Source organism: Macaca fascicularis, chromosome 3 (genome assembly GCF_037993035.2).
Source record: "Macaca fascicularis isolate 582-1 chromosome 3, T2T-MFA8v1.1".
In the NCBI taxonomy this organism is placed as follows: Eukaryota; Metazoa; Chordata; class Mammalia; order Primates; family Cercopithecidae; genus Macaca; species Macaca fascicularis.
Genome location: NC_088377.1, coordinates 29,329,971 through 29,346,000, shown reverse-complemented (window position 1 = coordinate 29,346,000; position 16,030 = coordinate 29,329,971). Strand labels below are relative to the sequence as shown.

The 16,030-nt window shown below is 41.8% G+C and overlaps 1 protein-coding gene across 2 annotated transcripts in view; it reads left to right on the top strand.

Annotated features, from left to right (window-relative positions):
* CHODL (chondrolectin) overlaps positions 1 to 16,030 on the top strand; it is a 459,390-nt gene that overhangs the window by 87,097 nt on the left and 356,263 nt on the right. For both annotated transcript variants that reach the window (XM_065541474.2, XM_065541473.2), the window contains exon 2: positions 14,754 to 14,935. The gene's annotated coding sequence lies outside the window, so the exon portion shown is untranslated. The remainder of the gene's footprint in view (positions 1 to 14,753; positions 14,936 to 16,030) is intronic.

The following is a 16,030-nucleotide window of genomic DNA, read 5'->3' as shown; positions in this document are numbered from 1 at the left end:
AAGACCTTATTTTTGAGCTCTGAACTTCAGAGCATTTTGCATTTCTATAAGTGTATCCAATATTTCCTGAATTTTTTATTGTTTTTCCTTTATGCTGTCTATTTCCTTGGATATGTCTCCTTTCACTTCTTTTATCATTTTTTTGGATTTCCTTGCATTGGTCTTTCCCTTTCTCTGGTGCCTCCCTGATTAGCTTAATAACGAATCTCCTGAATTCTTTTTCATGTAAATCAGGGATTTCTTCTTGGTTTGGATCCATTGCTGGTAAACTAATGTGATCTTTTAGGGGTGTTAAAGAACGTTGTTTTCTCATGTTACCAGAGTTGATTTTCTGGTTCCTTCTCTTTTGGGTAGGCTCTGTCAGAGGGAAGATCTAGGGCTGAAGGCTGTTTGTGCAGATTCTTTTGTCCCACAGGGTGTTCCCTCGATGTAGTACTCTCTCCCTTTTCCTATGCATGTGGCTTCCTGTGAACCAGCCTGCAATGACTGTTGTCTTTCTTTTGCGTCTAGCCACCCGGTGAGTCTCCAGGGCTCCGGGCTGGTACTGGGGTTGTCTGCAGAGTCCTGTGATGTGAACAGTCGATGGGTCTCTCAGCCGTGGATCCCAGCACCTGTTCCGGTGGAGGTGGCAGGGGCGTGAAATGGACTCTGTGAGGGTTCTTAGCTTTGGTGGTTTAATGGTCTATTTTTGTGCTGTTTGGCCTCCTGCCGGGAAGTGGCGCTTTCCAGAGAGCGTCAGCTGTGGTGGTGTGGAGAGGAACCGGCAGTGGGCGGGGCCCTAGAACTCCCAAGATTATATGTCCTTTGTCTTCTGCTACCAGGGTGGGTAGGGGTGGGGTCATCAGGTGGGGGTGGGGTCAGGGGTGTCTGAGTTTGGACTCCCCTTGTGTGGGTCTTGCTGTGGCTGCTGTGGGGGATGGGCATGAGGTTCCCATGTCAAAGTGGTTGTGTACCTGGGAGGATTATGGCTGCCTCTGCTGAGTCATGCAGGTTGTCAGGGAAGTGGGGGAAAGCCGGCAGTCACAGGCCTCACCCAGCTCCCATGCAAACTGAAGGGGCCGTCACACTCCCACCATCGCCCGCCAAACAGCCTTCTGTTTCCAGGTGGTGGGTGAGCTGAGCTTAAGAACTTGCCCCAGGCTACCCACTTCCCAGCTGGGAAAGAAAAGGGCTTGGTTCTTCCCCCACCTGTGGAGTGTGCACACCGGATTCATGGTGTCTCTTGAGTTCTGGCCAGGAGGCTTCTCACCTGGTTCAAATTGTTACAAAATTCAGCTGGAGATTTCCTTCTCCATGTGGCGTTCCTCCCGCCCCGCTCCTCTGGCTGCCTTCCTGATGGATCCCTGTGGTCCCAGGCAGGAATGGCCGGCTTGGGGACCCAGCCAGCTCCCAGGGCCTTACCCGCTGCTTCCTCTATCCCTGTGTTTCGCTTGGCTGTCTAAATTGACTCAGCTCCAGGTAAGGTTGGAAACCTCTCCCGCAAACAGACCTTCAGTTTCTCCAGTGGGGGTATGTTTGGGAGAGGAGGGTCTCCCTTTGCCACTTTTGCAGTTGTGACACTCACAGTATTTGAGGCATCTCCTGGGTCCTGCAGGAGCAGTCTGCTTCCTTCAGAGGGTCTGTGGGTCCTCTCGGTATTTCTGGTTTGTTCTTGCAGTCGATCTGGGACTAAAATTCACAATGCGAGCCTCCGCATGCTGCTTTGTCTGTCGGAGTCAGAGCTACAGTCTAGTCCTGCCTTCCGTCTGCCACGATCTCCTCATTTTCTCAGTAGATGCCATTTCGAACAGCAATAACAACATTTAGTTTCTTACGACAAGCATCAATGATTGTACTTTTGGGCAGCGGAAATTTTATGTAAAATGAGGAAATGGGTGGTTTCCAGCCTGCTTGTCTCTTGGTGGTGACTTGCAGCTTTCCGTTCAGCGTTTAGAATCTCTTGCTACTCGTTGCTTTCGGGATGCCACAGATTGTCTTTTGTCTGAAGAAATGTATGTGATAACCTGGCACTCACGCCTGGGTGTCTCGGTAGGTATATTAACCTACCAAGCATGTATACATTTTAGAAATGTTATCTGGAAAGATCAGTCCATGACTCAGAGCATGGTTTTCCAAGTGCGTCATTTCTAGGATATGGCATCTGGACAGGGAAAATGTTTTTGGGCAGTGGAATGGTGAATTTTATGTGTCACCTTGTCTGGGCTATAGTACTCAGTTACGTAACCAAATGCCAGTCCAGGTGTCACTGTGAAGGTAGGCATTTCGTAGATGCAATTAACATCTATGGTCAGTTGATTTTAAGTAAAAGATACTAACTTTCATAATATGGGTGGGCCTCATCCCATCAGATGAAGTCATTCAGAGCAAAAAACAGGTTTCCCTGAAAAGAAAAATCTGCCTGAAGACCATATAGCATCCTCTCCTGCCTGCATTTCCAGTCTGCTTGTCTGTATCTACAAGTTTCAGACTTGCCAGCCCGCATAATTTCATGAGCCAATTCCTTAGAATAAATCTTTTAATGTACACATTCACACACACACATCCAAATGCTTCTATGTCTCTGGAGAATTCTGACTGATACACAGTGGCACAGGTGGCAGTTGTTTTTGTGTTCCTCGAATCATGCCTCACTGTGGTCATTACTAGCACAATGTTTTTGTCAGGCCTCTGAGCCAAAGCTAAGGCATCACATCCCCTGTGACCTGCAGATACACATCCAGATGGCCGGTTCCTGCCTTAACAGATGACATTCCACCACAAAAGTAGTGAAAATGGCCTGTTCCTGCCTTAACTGATGACATTACCTTGTGAAATTCCTTTTCCTGGCTCATCCTGGCCCAAAAGCTCCCCCACTGAGCACTTGTCACCCCCCACCCCTACTCACCAGAGAACAACCCCCTTTGACTGTAATTTTCCTTTACCTACCCAAATCCTATAAAACTGCCCCACCCCTATCTCCCTTCGCTGACTCTCTTTTCGGACTCAGCCCGCCTGCATCCAAGTGATTAAAAAGGTTTATTGCTCACACAAAGCCTGTTTGGTGGTCTCTTCACATGGATGTGCATGACAGTTTTGAATATGAGAAGTGTTTAAATAATATATGTTAAATGGATCAATGAGTCACTAACTGGAGATTAACCTAATATAAAAGTTAGTATTGAGGCTTTAAAAAAAAAAAAGAGTAGCCTTGTGATTATATTTCTCCGTAATATTGAAATCCTTTAAAAATAAATAGAACAGTCATGGGTTTTTAATCTTAAGAAATACATTCTGCAGTTTTTTTTTTGTTTGTTTGTTTTTTAATTCTTCACATAAACTTGAAGTAATGTTGCTATCTGGGACTCGAATGGTTTCTGTTTATCGTTAAGTAATGACAGAGGTTTGCTCTTAATTCTGTATTGAGTAAATATATGTCCCATGTAAAATTTTTTGCTGCCCTCTGGTGGATATAGTTCAATAAACATTATACAATCATATATCAAATTCCATATATTAAGCAGTTTCTCATTTGTGTATGTTCCCAAAGTTCCTTTCTAAGTTTGAAAACTGGAATGCATTTTTCACATAAGAAGAGAGGTTAGTATCTCAGATTTGCTTATAAATCCCTATTATAATAAACGGTACTTAAAATATGGCACAAAAAATAGGGTAGAGCCTAACAAGTAGTTGCAATGATTTCATGAGGAAATGCATTGAAAGTGATCACTTGGGAACCCAGTAGCCATCTCCCCTGCTGTGGCCTTGATTACTGAGGAAGGCGAGGTGGAATCTCCTGGATCCCATCCCTGGGGGTGCTTCTGTGGCCTGCCATGGTGTGTGTGTATTGGGCAGTGGGGGTGGGAGGATGGTGAAAGACAGAATCCAAAGCTTTCCAGGAATGGGGTGAGGCTTGGGGGTGTAGTGAAAGGGACTCAGGCAGAGCGTAGCCAGGAGGAACAGAAGTAGGTGAGTTTGAAAGAAATGAAAGATCTGGAAATAAATACATATGGGACTGAAGGGACAAGAGTGACACCAAAAGCAGGCAGAGAGGAGTGAAGAACAGTGGTAAAGAGTATCCTGCACCTGCTCACAAGAGCCAATTGTTAAATTGTCAAGAATTTTGTGAGCCAGTTGTTAAACACAGACATTATTAAAAACCAAGTCAAGGCCGGGCAAAGTGGCTGACACCTATAATCCCAGAGCTTTGGAAGGCCAAAGTGGGATGATTGCCTGAGGTCAGGAGCTTGAGACCAGCCTGGACGACATAGTGAGGCCCCTATCTCTACAAAAAATCAAAATCAAAATAAATTAGCTGGACATGATAGTGCATGCTAGGAGTCTCAGCTGCTTGGGAAGCTGAGGTGGGAGGATCACGTGAGCCCAGGAGTTCAGGCTGCAGTGAGCTATGATTGCGCCACTGCACTCCAGCCTGGGCAAAAGAGCAAGGCCCTGTCTCAAAAAAATAAGTCATATAAACTTACAATGAAATAAATTGTCTTTAAAACTACAGTAATATATACTCAAGACTCACCACTTCCTAAGTATTTTACTGTTATAGTAAAATCACCTATTGAGATGATTTCCATATTTTGCATTCATATGGTGGGAATATTCCACAATGATGTGCTGCCCAGCATCTCCCCCGAGCTCTGCATTCTGAGATCTCAGTAACTTGTTGTTGGTTACAGTGTGAATACTTTTGCTAAGAAAACCGAGAAATGCTACAAATCAAATGAGCTCTCCTGTATCCCCAAGAGCTGATTGTTAAACAGTTGCCAGCATTCCACTGGGTTAAGGACATCTCTTCAGTAACAGAACGTTTTCTTTCTCTTCTTAAAAATGGTTTCACTACCTGTGCTAGATTGGTGTTCTAGTTCATTTATTCATTAAATCAAAAATTTTATTTTTTGATTCTCTACTTGTTAGGGATAATTTTCCATGGATTTCTTATGTGTCTGCGTACCTTATAAGAAAGGCACAGATTGCCCTTTGTCCCAGAAAATCTTTTCAGTGATGTTCATACAGTGAATGGCCTTGGAAGCTAGGGATTGGGTCTCCATTTGGAGCAAAGGGCAGACATACTTGCTGCCCATTATAAAATTTTTGCATCCCCTAAACTCAGCATTCCCCTCCTGTATCACAACCCACTATGTATCCAGGTATCTTTTGGTCCTTTTGTGTCACCCCGTAGACTTGGGGCTCGAGATACTGTCCCCAAAATGCCAAAATCCTGGCTATTGCTCTTGTTGTAATTCATAAGCTGTTCTTCTCTGACCCTGAATCTCTTGTCTTCTACTGGCGTCAAAAAAACTGTAGCAGGCAAACTTATTGGCTTGTGATTAGAGCAAAATTCAGTCCCTTCCCAGTTCTTCACAGTACTTTATGTCAGGCAGTGAGCGAGGCACTGAAATGCAGAGGTGAGTATGGCAAAAAGATCATCCTGGAGCTCAGTATGTCTTGTAGGATTATAAACGAAAAGCATTAAAAATAAATGATGGCCGGGCGCGGTGGCTCACGCCTCTAATCCCATCACTTTGGGAGGCCGAGACGGGTGGATCACGAGGTTAGGAGATCGAGACCATCCTAGCTAACACGATGAAACCCCGTCTCTACTAAAAATACAAAAAAACTAGCCGGGCGCGGTGGCGGCGCCTGTGGTCCCAGCTACTTGAGAGGCTGAGGCAGGAGAATGGCGGGAACCCGGGAGGCGGAGCTTGCAGTGAGCCGAGATCGCGCCACTGCACTCCAGCCTGGGCGACAGAGCGAGACTCCATCTCAATAAATAAATAAATAAATAATGAATATTTAAAATTTATATTGGGATAAGAATTAAGAAAGAGTTAAATAGTGGTGCGATAGAGTAATGGAGCCGTCTAGAGGGAAATCTGCAGGAGTTGTGGGGGACGGTCTCTCTGGTAGGTGGTTAAGCCAGGAGAAAGAAGTTTCAGCTGAAGAGTGAAGAGAGGGAGTAAGTAAAAGAGTAAAGGAGGCCAGCCAGGTGCAAAGGCTCATGCCTGTAATCCCAGCACTTTGGGAGGCCAAAGACAGGAGGCTGGCTTGAGCCCAGGTGTTACAGACCAGCCTGGGTAACATAGTGAGACCTAGTGAGACCCTGTCTCTACCAAAAAAAAAAAAAAAAAAAAAAGAAAAGAAAAAAAAGGAAAGGAACACAGTGGAGTCATGAAGTAGCATTTTTTTGGTTGATTAATAAAGGGGATTTTTTTTTTTTAAATGGGAAAAGATACATTTTCTTCCATTTTCCTCTTTTCGTTAAGGTAAATAAGTGGGAGGGGATGTTTCCAGACAGTGTGATAGAATTGGCAGGAGATTGCACTTTTCCTGCATTGGAATCACATGAAATTCTAAATATTATATAAAGAATTGTGATTTGAGGAAATCTCTGGAAATAATCCTTGGAGGCTGAATAAGAGTAGTATTAGTACAGACGGCAGAAGGCAGCGAGGAGGACAGAAAACGTGGCTGTAGTGAGAGGAATGAAATGACTGTCTTTGTACCCGCCCTGAGCAGTGCTCCTAAGGTGAGAGCTGATGAACTGGGGATGGATTGCCTGGAGTTTTAAAGTTTTCTTTCAACATTAGGTAGCAAAATCCACGGAGTATGATTCCACTAACAATTGAGAGTTAGAGTGGAGTGAAGCTACCTAAAGGACAGAGAAAAAGCGTTTTCAGACTCAGTTCCTGACTCTTGATTGCTCTGTGACCTCTCTGCTGTCTTTATTAGATATAACACTTTCTTATGAGAGGTTGCTTTAACTACCTCCCTAAGAATCTGAGATGGGAAAGCAAAGGCAGAACAGCAGACTATAAAGTCCCCTTCTTACATCTTCCACCAATGTGGCGTTTGAGTACTTCTGTGGGTTTTTAGAAATCTGGGTTAGAAATTATGCTCAAGGCAATTTAAAAGTAATATTTTTATGCTTGCTAGAAGTTACACTCAAGCCAATTTGAAAATAATATTTTTAGGTCTGGTATGGTGGCTCATGCCCATAATCCCAGCACTCTGGGAGGCCGACGTAGGCAGATCACTTGAGTCAGGTGTTCGAGACCAGCCTGACCAATATGGTGAAACCTCGTCTCTAGTAAAAATGCAAAAAAAAAAAAAAATGCAAAAAAAAAAAGAAGTATATATATATATATATATTACTTGGGCATGGTAGTGGGCGCCTGTAATCCCAGCTACTCTGGACAGCTACTCTGAAGGCTGAAGCAGGAGAATCGCTTGAACCTGGGAGGCAGAGGTTGCAGTGAGCTGAGATGGTGCCACTGCACTCCAGCCTGGGTGACAGGGTGAGACTCTGTCTCAAAAAAAAAAAAAAAAATTATACTTCATTATTTTTATTGACACAAATGGATATTGTATAATGTCTGTTCTAGATGCAATCTGTAAGTTGGTTTTATTTGCTTTTTTCTTTTAGTACCAGGTATTAGATAACCTAAAGGTATGCACAAAGGTTTTGTCCTTGGATAATAAACATGGTGCTGGCCGCTGGGTTTATTGGTTTTCACAGTAAAATGCCAACGAAAAACAATGTAGAAAATACCCACATTATTTTACTGTGAAATTCTGTTAAAATGAATATATTGCTGTAATGGCATACCCTTACATTTTACCAAGCACTTAACATAGTCCTATAAGAATGCCCAAAAGTAGTTGTTGAGATATATATATATATATATTTTTTTTTTTTTCAGATGAAAAAGCAGTCTCAGAGTGGTGGCGTGAGCTGCTTCGGGTCACATAGTAACTAGCCAGTGTCTTAAATGAGGCCTTGGAACATCTACATGGTGTTCTGTGATCAAAGGCCTGAGGGAGTTCTTACAGATTTTCTTTCTGTTGCTTCTCTTTTTGTTTATGAGACTATCCTTGCTACGTGCCTCCATTCTCAGTGTCAGTTTTCTTGCTGGGCCAGGCTTCTTCTATTCATAGCCTGAATGAAGTCCCAGCACCAGTTCCTGCTCTGTGTAAACCAGAGTCGTTTCTTGTCTGAGTAAAATGCTGGTGGTTTTGCATATCTTAAAGTTTTGGAAAATGTATCCAAAGAGAATAGTCTTTTGAGATTGGGCCATCAGAAACAGTGATCCCAGCATCATTTAATTTAACATACTATTGGAGAGAAGGACAAAAGACATCCATTCATATTTACAAAAGGAAATCAGAGCTAAATGTATATACTTATTTAAAAAAATCCAAAGATACTGTCTTTAAAACAATAACTCGGCTGGGCGCGGTGGCTCAGGCCTGTAATCCCAGCATTTTGGGAGGCCGAGGTGGACGGATCACGAGGTCAGGAGATTGAGACCATCCTGGCTAACACGGTGAAACCCCGTCTCTACTAAATATACAAAAAATTAGCCGGGCGTGGTGGTGGCGCCTCCTCACTCGGGAGGCTGAGGCAGGAGAATGGCAGGAACCCGGGAGGCGGAGCTTGCTGCACTCCAGCCCGGGCGACAGAGCGAGACTCCTTCTCAAAACAAACAAACAAACAAACAAGAAACCGATCACCCTCAGGAATATTAAAAACCATCTCAACATGCTGAGGAACCTAGAATAAGATATGCGTAGGGCTGAGAATATGAGCGATGAAAAAAAATTTCTTGACATCGTCAAATGGTGAAACCACTTATTTTGAAATAAGAAAACAATATGCTAAAAAGCATTATATTAAATGGTACTTAAAATAATATACTAAATAATTAAAGGCATTATTTAAAATAGCATAATAAACTATTTCCTCCATAAGGACAGTTAGGCGTTCTGCCTTCATTGCCTTAAGGAAGGGACAGTACAGACAGATCTGATCACAAAAGTTAAATTCTTGGCTCATCTATTTCCGCTTCTAGAATTTAGCGGTAAGTAATAGATTTTGCAGATTAGATAAAGAGTTGTTTTTCCTGCTCCTGATTTACTGAACCTAGGAAGGAAGAAAGTGAGAAGGTGAACAAGAGGCTAGATATGGTGTTGCTAACAATTGGAGGCTGACACTTGATGTCTCCCCTTTGTTGACTACCACTGCCACCTTAAAGGAAGATAGCAGCCTCAGATACGTTGGAGTCTCAGATAATTAATTGAAGAGAAATATGCTGCTGTTTGCTGAACCTGATTTGTTCCATTGCTTAGAGCCAATTGTTAAATTTTTAGGAGTTTTGCGAACTTGCTAGTATCACATTGGTAACTTGAAATCTGCCATGGTGAGAGTTTTAATCTACAGAAATGGGCAGATGCTACAAGCCAGTCCCCCCACCACATCCTGGAGAGCTGTTGTTAAACACTTACCAGCACCCCACTGATCTGTGCCTCCCTTCCCAGGTGAAGCCTGGGGAAATAGACGGACTGCTGAGGACCCAGCGACTTCTTATATTCCACATCAAGTGTAAAATTTGCAGTGTGATGCATCCAGGAAGATGGGCTTCTGTTATCCTTTTAGGGTTCCCGCCTGTCTCTTTGTACTCTGAGGAGGAGTAGAACAATTTCTTATGTATCTAAGAGCAGCACAGAGTGGGAAAGTATCTCAGGCAATACTGATAATTGACCTGAAGCCTCAGAGTGGTATGGGAGAGCAGATCAGTTTTTCTGAGCTCCTTGAAATGGGCATAGCAGTGATTCAATATGACCAAGTTTGAAGATTCCTGAGGTTGAGGCCAAATGATGTGTCAGCATCCTGTGTGGTTTAGGGTTAGGATTTGGATAAAGCAAGTGAGTCACCAACCCTGGGTGCAACATTTAATGGTGTGCCAAAAACTCAGTATTTTATTTTATTTATTTAGTTAGTTTTTTAAAATTTTACTTTTATTTCAGTAGTTTTTGGAATATAAGTGGTTTTGGTTACGTGGATAAGTTCTTTAGAGGTTATTTCTGAGATTTTAGTGCACCTGTCACCCGAGCAGCCTATAGTGTACCCGATTTGTAGTGCTTTATCCCTTATCCCCATCCCAACCATCCCCCACCCCAGTCTCCAGGGTCTGTTATATCATTCTTATGCCTTTGTGTTATCATATCTTAGCTTCCACTTACAACTCAGAATATACCGTATTTGGTTCTCCAGTCCTGAAAACTCAATATTTTAATGCCATATTTGAAATATCAAAATGAAGCAAAAGTACATTATGAATAAAATATTAATATATTAAGCAAAGACAGTATCGGTATCAATGGGTTTTTCTTCTGTCTCAGGCTGTGATTGACTACAAGGGGTACTGTTACTGATCCTTCTTCACTTGTTTTTGATCCTGCTTCACTCCTCTCATCGTGGTCTAGGGGAGGAAGTGGGCTGGATCGGGGTGGGAGACAGGGTGCCTTGAATAGCTTGCAATTTAGTTCCTGAATGGGAGTTTGAAATGGACAGACAATGTGTTGAATTTCAGAAAAGTAAAGCTCTAATTCTTGCACATGTGACTTGTGGGCTCAGATTTGAACTTCCTGCACATGAGTTGGCTGCAAGTTATTCTTGCATCTATAATGAAATAATTTATAAACTTGTTTTATATCTCTATGTGGGATTAAATATTTGGTGACTTGTTGGTAACAGCTGAAGTCAGGGGTGACTTATAGAAATCATGTTGCCATTTTCTTAGATGGTTTCAAATCTGTAGGGATATCTGTATGTATGTATATATCTCTGTCTATATATATTCTGAACTTCATTACAGTGTGCCGTCTTTTCTAGCGCTAATATTAGAGTCATTGGTATATATAGTTCTGAAGATCCTTCCAGTGATTTATCAAAAATGACAGAAAAATATTTGACCAACAATTTCATAAATTCACCCTTGACATATTTTCTAATGTCCTGGGTAATGTCAGCTTTCATCTCATCTCCTAGCCTCTGCCATTTCCAATAAAAATGAAACAAAAATGGGTAACATTTTATCAGTCTGACTATGCACCAGAAACTTTGGAAATTGCATTACATGCATTATCTTATTTTCTATGACAGCTCTATAAGAGATGCACAATTAAAGTATCTATTTACAGGTGAAGAAACTGTACCCTAAGATAGTCATAGGACTGGCAAATGGCAAACTCAAACCCCTGTCTGCCTGGTTCCAAAGCTTGTTCATATACTCACTGTGCCAAACCACCAAATACAGTATTCTTATACCTCAAGATGAGGTCCACTGATCCCCTTACCCCAAGTGGCAACAGTGTTTTCCTTTTTCTTAGGGTTAGAATATTGTGTCGCATCTCCAGTTTACAGGGGCTGTATTATCTCTGTTTATTCCTAGGAACTTATTATAATGATTGATGAAGTATTAAGACTATGTTTCCTTATGAAAAATAACTATGAAAATAATGTCAACAGATAGTGCTGGTGATGGAATTGAGTAGAAAATCTAGCACAAAATGGAAAATTTGTAAAACAAATGACAGACCATGTTGATATTTGTGAATTGGATCAGTATTCTTTTGTTTGCAAATAACAGAAAACCTTCTCAAACAAGATCTTGGGAGCTGGGCTGGTGGCTTTGCGAGGGTGAACTGGGATCTGGATTTGGAGTGGAAGGAAGCACTAATGATGTGGGGATGTGACGGCCACGCGAGCCAAGACCAGAACAGGGAGTAGTCTAAAGGTTAGGGTTTCAGGGCAAGAGTGAGACTGCAGAAAGAACACAAGACAACTGTGCAATAATGGAGGTCAGTCCATTCAGGCTGTCATAACAAAATACCGTAAACCAGGGGGTTTACAGAAGCACATATTTATTTCTCATGGTTCTGGACACTGGAAAGTTCAAGATCAAGGTGCCAGCTGTGTTTGGTGAGGGCCCGCTTCTTTATTGATGGTATCCCCTCACTCTTGTTTCACATGGCAGAAGAGTAATGGGTCTCTCTAGGGCCTCTTTTATAAGGGCACGAATCCCAAAGATGGGGGCTTCACTTCCATGATCTAATCATTTATCAAATGCTTGAGTCACCAGAAACACCAAGGCATGATTAGAGGGCTGGAACTTTCACCCCAACACTCAACCAATAGGAAGGGAAGAGGAGTTGAACTTGAGTTCAGTCACCAATGGTCAGTGATTTAATCAGTCATGCCTACATAGCGAAACCTTCATAACAGACCCTAATCAATGATATTAGAAGAACTTTCTAGCTGGTGTACACATTGAGGTGCTGGGACGGTGGTCGGCCTGGAGAAAGCATGTAAACTCTGTGCTCCTCAGCCCTCTATACCTCGCCCCATGGATAGGGCAAAGAGATATGTCACAGGATTACAGATGTGCAGAGTGGTTTCTGATTCCAGGTTGGAAGCTGACTTACACACTGTGCTGCTCATCTTTGATCTTCATAGGCCTATACTCTAGTACTACTTTAGTAATACATATATAGGACCAGTAAGAACACGTAGCACAACCATTCTCTTCAAGTGCCATATTCTGGAGAGCTTTAATTCCAAAGCAAAAGATGTGTATCAAATTTTACAGCCCAAAAAAAAAAAAAAAAAAAAAAAAAAAGGTTTTGGTAAAGGCAGGAAGATAAATCGAGAATACACATGTGGGAGGGGTTGAAAGTAGGTGTAAGACAAGAAGCCTGCACATTTTGGCGTGAGGAGGGGAAGGAACTGGTAGAGATGGTGGGTGGGTCACTGACTGAATGGCCCAGTGGTGGCATCTTCAGGTGAGGCGCATATATGAGGAGGAGAGGAGAGTTCTTCCCAAGGGGCAAGTAAAGAGAAGGTGAATAAAAGGAAGGGTACTATTCGAGAATGATGCAGTGGAGAGGAAACAGGAAAAAAAATTGAGGAAGATTTCTCCCATTTAATGAAGTACTTCAGTATGTCTAATTGGAAATATACATTATTAGTGGAAGTCTTTCAAATGAGTTCCTCAGCAAAGCCCAAGGTGGTTTAAGAATTTAATCTCTGTTTTCCCTCTTTCAGTCATGGATATGCTTATGTATTATTATCATCAAGTGGACCAGTTGATTCTCTAGTTGGTTTTGTTGTGACATAAAATACCTGTTTAAGTGATCTTTTTACATGATAAATATGGTACCTTATAGATTTTTGAACTCTCAGTGTTTTCTCTCATGATTATTTGCCTTCATCCTTTTTCCTTTTCCTCTCTTCAAGAAGGTGTGCTCTTCTGTGCTCATTTCCTATAGAGGAATGTGGATCTTGAAGGTTTGTTGAAATCATATTTGTTTCCATTCTTTCCCAGGCTTTCCTTTTCTAGAATGCTAAGCCTCAAAGAGAATAAAAAGCCAGAGCTGAGGATTGGAGGAGGTTAGAGCTTTTCCAGGCAGTTAGAAAAATTCAGATGAATTTGTGAAATTTGTGAATAAAGGGATCTATGCCTTGCTCCCTAGGAGTAACACTGGAGAGATGAGACGATCACATCTGCCTTTGTCGCCTGGATGAATCCTGACTTAGCTGCTGTGCTGCCTGTCTTTGAGCTTATAAGCCTATAAACTAACAATGCTTTAGTCATTAGAGATATACATTCCGGTGTATAGGACTATTAAGAACACTTAACACAACCATTCTCCTTAAGTGTCATATTTGGGAAGAAATGACTGCATGACATGTCTAGGTACCTAGTACCTTAGACAATCATACAGATGTTCTGTACCCCAGCATGGTATGAACGTAGAATGAGTCTTAATCTCCAGTAGTCTCCCAGAAGCAGCAGAGATTGTGTTGGACCTGAAGGAGCCCTGCAGACAGGGATGAGGCATGTCTCCTTCAGAGGAGGCAATGTGTATGCCAGTTTGTGTCCCCAGGCTCGGATTACACACAGAGCCAGATGGTCTCCTTCTGATGCTTGGATACTGCAAATAGCCCCAGAACTTAAACACAACCTCAGAGGAAAGTGGCAAGGCAGCCCAAATTAACTGAGATTAAGAAAAAGAACCTCATTTTTTCCCAGTTTATATCTAGGTTGTCTCCAAGTCATTTATTGCAAATTCATATTTTTTCAACCGATTTAAAACAACATCACATGACATACTAAAAATTATATATTTAGGTCTATATTTGGACTTTCTTTTCTATCCCAGTGAATTATCTATTTTTGAACAGGCACTGTATTTTCTTAATATTGTAGCTTTGTAATATATTTTATGACTTGTAGGGCTACTTCCTCCTTGTTACTCTTCTTTTTTAGATTTTTAAAAATTATTTTTGCTTATATTTTTATAGAAACTTTAAGATTAGCTTCAGTAGTTCAAATTATTGCCAGTATTTTTAATAGAATCATTTTAAAATTATGAATTAATTAATGGAGGTTTACACTTTTATCATGTTGATTTTTCCTATCCAGAAATATGGTATGCTTTTATTATTTGTTCATACCTATTTTTATTGTTTTCCATTACTAGTGTTATATAGTTTCTTCACATAAATTTTGCACATTTCTCATTAGGTTTCCTGTGTATAAGTCAGAGTCCCAGCAAGAAAGGTATAGCAGATATTCAAATGGGCTAATGGAGGGGAGTTTGATGAAAGGATTATTTTCAAAGGTGAGGAAAGGGTTAAGGAGACTCAACAAGGGACAGTGTAAAAGCTAATTTTAGGTGTACACTTGACTGGATTAAGTAATACCTAGAGAGCTAGTAAAGGATTATTTCTGGGTCTATGAGGGTGATTTTGGAAAAGATTGACATTTAAGCCAGCAGACTGTGTAAGGAAGATCCACTCTCACTCAGTGTGAGCGAGGACCATCCAGTCGGCTCAGGGCCCAGATAGAACAAAAAGGCAGAAGAAAGTCAGATTCACTCTCTGTCTTCTGGAACTGAAACACTTTCTTTTCCTGCCATAGGACATCAGAACCCTAGGTTCTCTGGTCCTCGGACTCTGAGACTTGCACCAGCAATCCTGCCCAGGCTCTCAGGCCTTTGGACTCAGACTGAGCTACTTCACTGGCTTTCCTGGGTCTCCAGCTTGAAGATGACAGACCGTGGGACTTCTCAGCCTCCATAAACGTGTGAGCCAATTCCCATGGTAAGTCCCCTCTCATGTATTTATATCTATATCCACGTACTCTTGATTCTGTTTCTCTGAAGAACCCTGAAGAACACAGGCAGTAAAATATCTGGGGCTAGCGATTGCAGAGAGTAATAAGAAGGTAGAAGGAGTGTACCAGACTGAGGAGGGGGTACTTAGAAGACATTCATGCCCTACACAGTGGGTGGCCATCTGTAGAGGGATGCAGTCAACCCAGGGAAGGACACACCCTGACCTCGCTCTTCTCTTGCCATCTGATTACCTGGTGGTGCCTTCTACTGGCCAAATCCAACAGAAGCCAGAGAAAAAAGGTAACCATTGATGTGGTTCACAAATGTCAGTCTCCTGGGACACAGAGAAGAGAAGAGTAAAGAGTAGATCTACAGGGGGTAAATGAGTGATACTTAGCACACTGCATATTTTATCTTTTTGTTAACATTGTAAAAATGAAGTCTTCTGTTCTCTCTCTCTGATATGCGTGTGTGTGTGTGTGTGTGTGTGTGTGTGTGTGTGTGTGTGGTTCTGCCATATTTGAAGCTAAACTCTAAAGGAGATGATGAACAATTAGACAAGTAGTTATAATAAATGTGCTATGATATGGGAAGTGAAAGATCCCATGAAAGCTTTAGTAGATAAATCTTGTGAAGTCTATGGAGTCATAAATTGCTCCTGAAACAACAGGTTTAAATAGATTTAAATAACAGGTTTAAATAGATATCCTGAGGTAAATAACAGGTTTAAATAGATATCCTGAGGATAAGGAAGGTGTTAGACAGATGAAGAGGCTGATGCTGGTGGGGTATGGCAAAGAGAAACTGGGGATGAGGGGGGTTTTCAAGTTTGATGAGGTGTTTAAATATTTTATTTTTTACTGTTTACTTGCTATCTGACCTTGGGTGAATTACCTAACTTTTCTGTGCCACAATTTTTCCATCTGTAAAGTAGTTATACTCTATTAGTCCGTTTTCACACTGCTGATAAAGACATACCTGAGACCGGGCAATTTACAAAAGAAAGTTTAATGGACTTACAGTTCACATGGCAGGAGGTTGGGGTCTCACAATCACGGCAGAAGGCAAGGAGGAGCAAATC